We start from the raw sequence: 6,999 nt of genomic DNA on the forward strand, positions 1-6,999 counted from the left end.
GGTGTAATGAGATATTGACATCTGGGAAGCGATTTTTTTTATGAAAGAGTGATTGCGCCGACAGCACTTTATGGGGCAGAAACATGGAACATAAGAGAGGGAGAATTTAAATGCGTTTCAGATGAAATGTCTGAGAAGTATAGTAGGGGATGCTAGGTTGGATAAAGTGAGAAACAAGGAGGTGAGGAGGAGAGTGGGGTTGGAGAAAAAGTTGGGAGATAAGACTGATGAAAGAGTATTGGGATGGTTTGGACACATGGAAAGGAAGAGTGAAGAATGATTTGCAAAAGAAGTGGGGAAGGCAGAGAGAAAGTGAACGTGAGGGGGCGACCGGTAATGAGATGGATGGATGGAGTAAAAGGGATGGTGATGAAGAAGGGGATGTTTGTTCAGGAAGGAAGAGAAAAGGCAGAAGATAGGAGTGAATGGATGATGGTTATATATGGATTATCCTGTGATGCATGGAGTGGACTGGGTGGGGAATGGGAGTGTTATGGAATGGTTATATGTGAATGATATTTTGACGCATCCCGAAAGTATTCCTCCCTATCTTCTTTTTATCTGCATGAAGGGACGGAGAGGGTGTCGACGATGAAATGAAGCGGCCTTGCCGTGGATGTGCTGTGGATGTGTTGTGGATGTGTTGTGGATGTGCTGCGTCTTGTTGCATTACTTATGACCCATGGTAATAGGAAAAATGCAGGTATGACCTGTCATCCTGGAGGAGGCAGAAAAGAGCAAGGGAGGGAGGGAGGGATGGTGAATACGAGTGGAGTGGGAGTGATGAAATGGGTGGGAGTTGAATTAAGAATTTTTATTTTGGTTACCTACATTGCAATGGGCAAAAGCCATTGGTGCATGCATGTACTTATATATTATATATATATATATATATATATATTATATATATATATATATAATATATATATATATACACACATATATATTGTATATATATATATATATATATGTATATACATATGATATATATATATATATATATTATATATATATATATGTATATATATATATATATATACATATGTATATATATATATATATATATGTATAATACATATATATATATATATATATCATATGTATATACATATATATATATATACATATATATTACAATATATATGTATATATATATATATATATATATATGTATGTACATATATATATGTATGTATATGCAATATTTACATATATATATATATAATATACATATATGTATATGTATATATATTATATATATATATATATATATATATATATTTATAAATATATATATACATATATATATATATATATATACATATATATATATATATATATATATATATATATATATATATATATGCGTAAGTAACCACTAGAAAAAAGTAAAATAACGAAACGAAGCAGAGCGCTTTCGTATGACTACATCTTCAGTGGTGATACAAAGAATGAATTACTCGTTTGTGAACACACGTTGCTTGTGTATTGATTCCATATATACATATATATATATATATATATGTATATATATATAATATATACATATATGTATATATTATATATATATATATATATATATATATATATATAGTAGAACATATGTTAGAATCAGAAATGGAGAGAGAGTGATAGGTCTGAGGTAAAGGTGGGACTTCGTCAGGGATGTGTTATGTCGCCTTGGCTGTTCAATTTATACATGGATGGGGTGGTGCGCGTGTTAAATGCATGGGTAGTGGTTCGGGGATTGGAGATGGTTAAAGAAAATAGAGAAAAGTGGGAGGTAAGCCAGTTGGTGTTTGCTGACGAAAGGACGGATTGAGGAAGTTAGTGACAGAGGTGTGCGAAAGAAGGATGCTGAAGATAAATGTGGGTAAAAGTAAGATGATAAGATGTACAAAGGGAGATAGTGACAGTAGACTGGAAGTAAATATTAAGTGAGAGATACTGGAGTAAGTGTGCGAATGTGGCGGGAATGGAAGAATTGGAGGTGGAGTTAGAATGTAGATTGAGGTAAGCAAGTAAATACCTTGAGGAAAGGTAATGAGAAATAGGCATTTGGGAATGGATGCTGAAGGGAGATTGTATAAAGAAATGATTGTGCCGACAGCACTGTACGAGACATATATAGAACATAAGAAAGAAAGAGAGGAGGAATTTGAATGTTTTTGAGATGAGGTGCCTGAGAAGTATGATAGGGGTTACTAGGCTGGATAGAGTGAGAAACGAGAACGAAGAGGTGAGTAGGAAAATGAAGGTGGAAAATGAGTTCAGAGATAGGATTCATGAAAGAGTATTGGGATGGTTTAAACACATGAAGACGTGTGGAAGGCAAAGGCTGAAGAAGTGAACATGAGAAAGCGACCAAGGATGAGATGGATGGATGGGATAAAAGGGGTATTGGGAAAAAGGGGAATATCTGTTGAGGAAGGACGAGAGAAGATACAAGATAATGGTGAATGGAAAATGGTTGTGTATGGATGACGCTGTGATGCATTATGGGAGTGGGAGATAGGGGGGAGTGAATATATGTGAAAAATAAATTGACCCAGCCAGTAGGGATTTCTCCCCGTCTTCTCTATTTCTGCATGAGGTGATGGAGAGGGGGGGGTCGTCGATTTAATGAAGCAGCCTTGCTGTGGATGTGCTGTGTCTTGCTACAATGTTTTTGACACAAGGCACATCTCTGGACAGATTTATCATAAAAAATTCAGCCTCTCAAAAGGAAAATCTCGACAAAGAAGTTGCAAGAACAACAATTGCTACAAATTCACCATTTCGTCTTGTTCAGCATCCTCAGTTTCTCAAGATGGTTCAGAACCTGAGGCCAGGTTATATTCCTCCATCCAGAAAAGATATTGCTGATAAGTACTTGGATCTTGTGTATGAAAAGCAATATAAAAAGTGTGCAGATGACCTGAATAATGAAACTGTATGTCTTTCAACTGATGGGTGGTCTCACATCCATAATGAGCCCATAATATGTGTCACTCTAACAACATCCACTGGTCAGATTTATTTAGTTGAAACAATAGACACATTAGGGAAACCTCACACTGCTGAATATCTTCTACAACTTGTAAAAAATTCGATCAAGAAGGCTGAACAAAATTTTGGTTGTCACATTGGAAGTGTTGTGACAGATAATGCAGCAAATGTAACCAAGATGAGGAAAGTCTTGGAGGAATCGAGTGAATCTGAGCATACCGTCCTCACATACGGCTTATACCGTTTCTTGTATACATGTGGTAAGTCTATAAAATTGATAAAAAAAATCGATAAAAAAATATATTTAAATCAAATAAATCTGATTTTAAAAAATCGATTTCTTATATCTTTTAAAAAGAAAAAAAAAATCGCCAAACCTGGTGTCCACTAACCTCATACAATAATACCTGTTAAGTCCGACTAAAATTGGAATTTGAAAGCATAACAGTGCCTTAAAAATAGTTTCTTATTTCACTATAAATGTTTATATTAACTTATACTGCATTGAATAAGTCAATAGTTGATATATTTGTCCTATATACAATGTTAGGTTTCTAGTTTTGATATATTTGTCCAATACAAAATGTTAGGTTATAAAGAAAGCAATGGCCTCCGCTAGCGAACCCAGGGATCTGGGTGCGCACGTCCTGTGTAATAGTGACCTCAGCTCAGTCCGCTCGTGACCTCAGCTTCAGTCCGCTCGTGACCTCAGCTCAGTCCGCTCGTGACCTCAGCTCAGTCCGCTCGTGACCTCAGCTAGAGACCTCGTTTTTCTGCACAGACACCAGCTAGCGAATACCTGTGAATTTTATATCTCCGAATAGTGTTAAGTGATTGTGTTGTGTTTTTGTAATTGTATACGTATAGCGCTATACAGTTACAGATATAATATAAAGTGCAGGGTTCTATTTAATTTCAAAACAGTTTTCTGTTACCGTACTCCAAAGGTAGGAGAAATAGTATAAGGTAAGCAGAGTAAGCTTCGCGTATTTTTGTTTATTAGAGACCGCTTTGATTTTTGTTGTTGTTGATTTGTATTTTCTCTTTGCCGTTTTTATTGCTAAAGGGGGAGCGAAATGGCTTGTGAAGGTTGCGTGAACCTAGAGGTCCGTCTCAGGATGTGTGAGGAGGAAATTCGGCTTCTCAGGAGTGCGCTCCGTGAGAAGAGTGAACCCTCCCCACAACCCAAAGAGCGTTCCACTTCTTCACCTACTGTCACTGCCATGAGCGAGTGGCGCTCCGTGGGGTCCCGTTTGTCGAGCCCGCGTTCGGTAGACGTGTGCCCTGTGGAGCAACCGCTGGCTCTAGTCAATCGTTTTGCTCTACTGGAGGATGAAGTGGCTGAAAACCAGGAGTTCTTGGTGGTGGGGGACTCCATGGTTCGAGGCTATGACGACATCCTGCAGCGAAAGACTAAGCGACGTTGCAAGCTTGTATGTCAACCGGGCCGTGGGATCGTTGATTGTACCCGGTCCATCAGGGAGCAAGGACGGAACACGGTTACGATTGTTCATACGGGAAGTAACGATGTAGGTAGGGTGAGATCAGAGGAGCTTGTTCGGAATTACAAGGTCCTCCTTCAGGAGATGAAGGAACGTGGGAGCCGTCACGTAGTCTATGGGATCCTCCCGAGGATCTACGCAGGTTCGTGTTGGAACAGTAGAGCCATAGGGATCAATGATAGGATATCGCAGTTGTGCATACAATTGGGATACCACTTTCTTGATCCTTGGTATCTCTTTTCTAGGCGCCATGACCTTTACGCTTCTGATGGGATCCACCTTACCCGCAGAGGCAAAGATGTTCTTACAAACCTCATTGTGGGAGTTTGTAATGAACTAGCTCCTTTTTTAGGGTAGAAGGCCAAAGGGAAGGGGAAATAGAATGTACTTGGGAAAACAGTGTAGAGTATAGCATTAATGTAGAACAATGTACCAGTATAGGACAAAATATAATTTTAGGATTTAATGTCGCTAGAGGACGAAATGTCACATTAGGATATAATGTCATAGGCCAAAATGTCACAATGGGATATAATGACAGTGGAGGACAAAAGATCACGATGGGAAGTAATGATAGTGGAGAACAAAATATCACGATAGGATGTAATGATAATGGAGGAGAAAATATCACGGTAGGATATAATGTCATTGAAGGCCAAAATGTAATTTTAGGAACGGATACCGGATAGAATGTCAATGAAGGCCAAAATATCATGATAGGATGTAATGTCGCTAGAGGACGATATGACACATTAGGATGTAATGTCATCGGACAAAATGTCACAATGGGATGTAATGACAGTGGAGGACAAAAGATATCGATGGGAAATAATGATAGTGGAGAACAAAATATCACGATAGGATGTAATGATAATGGAGGAGAAAATATCACGGTAGGATATAATGTCAGTGAAGGACAAAATATAATTTTAGGAAGGGATACCGGACAGAATGTCAATGAAGGCCAAAATATCAAGATAGGATGTAATGACAGTGGAAGACAAAAGATCACGATGGGATGTAATTATAGTGGAGGAAAAAATATCACGGTAGGATATAATGTCACTGGAGGACAAAATATAATTTTAGAAAGGGATGCCGGACATAATGTCACTGAACGATGGGAGGCCGGCGTGAATCACGGTGACGTAGGGGGACAAAATGTACAAAATAGATCGGATGACCGTAATCGACCAGATGTCCGTGATGGGGGAAAGTTTAATTTTGATAGGAGAAATGTTAATGAGGCATTGAATGTCAATGAAGGACCAAATAATAATAATAAAGAGCAAGGCATAAATAAAGAACAAAATGATAATATAAGACATGATATTGAAACTCAAAATGTGGCAAAAAGAAATAATCACGAGTTTCTTAAAACTATGTACTTTAATGCTCGTAGTATTAGGAACAAATTTCAAGAAATACAGGCGTATGTCAAAAGCGAAAATCTCGATATGATAGGAATAACTGAGACATGGTTAAATGGTACAGAGTTCGAAGCTGAATTTAATATTGCGGGATTTAAACACTTTCATCAGGATAGAAACCACAAGAAAGGTGGGGGTGTTCTATTGTACGTTAAAAACAATGTTCATGCTTGTGTTTTAGAGAAAGTGAAACAGGATGCATATGACAGTTTGTGGGTTGAGTTAACCCTAACAAATGGACAAAAAATGAATATAGGTGTAATATATAGGCCAAAGACATTATCATTAGCAGACGACAAACTGTTATTTCAAGAACTGTCTAGTTTCTGCAACCGGGATTTATTGATAATGGGTGATTTCAATTTTACTGACATTGATTGGATGACCCTTGAACATGGCCATATAGGTAGTCGCTTGATTGATTTTCTTAGTGACAATTACTTAATTCAGCATGTAAAAGAGCCCACAAGATATGGAAACTTGCTCGATTTATTGATCACTAGCCGCGAAAGCATGGTAACTGATGTAGAAGTCGGTGAATCTGTTGCAAATAGCGATCACAATTTAGTCAGATTCAAACTCCTAAACAATTTTAGAATAGATACTTGTGCTTCTAAAATACCCGATTTCAGTAAAGCTCAGTTCATAGAACTACGTCAGGAGCTTCAGCTTACAGATTGGGAGGCAAAATTAAACGAAAGGCCTGTAGATCAGATGTGGGAAATATTTCAAAATACGCTCACTAAGATGATTCAAACTTACATTCCTTTTAAGGACAGACGTCCCCCAAATCAGGCTCGCCCAAAGTGGCTCGACAAAGAAACTGAAAAAAGTATTGCTAAAAAGAGACAGGCTTATAAGAAATATAAGTGCTCGAGTGCATCTAATGACTATGAAAGTTATGTATCAATACAGAGAGATTTAAAAAAGACAATAAGAAAAAGAAAACGACAATACGAAATGAACATCGCTGATAAATCCAAAGAGAATCCCAAAGAATTCTATAGTTACATTAGAGATAAAAAGGTTGTTAGGAATCACATTGGTCCACTATTATCTGCTGACGGTCAACTTAAATA

The sequence above is a fragment of the Oratosquilla oratoria genome, chromosome 31, assembly GCF_046742065.1.
Source record: "Oratosquilla oratoria isolate Oo_2021 chromosome 31, ASM4674206v1, whole genome shotgun sequence".
Taxonomy (NCBI): Eukaryota; Metazoa; Arthropoda; class Malacostraca; order Stomatopoda; family Squillidae; genus Oratosquilla; species Oratosquilla oratoria.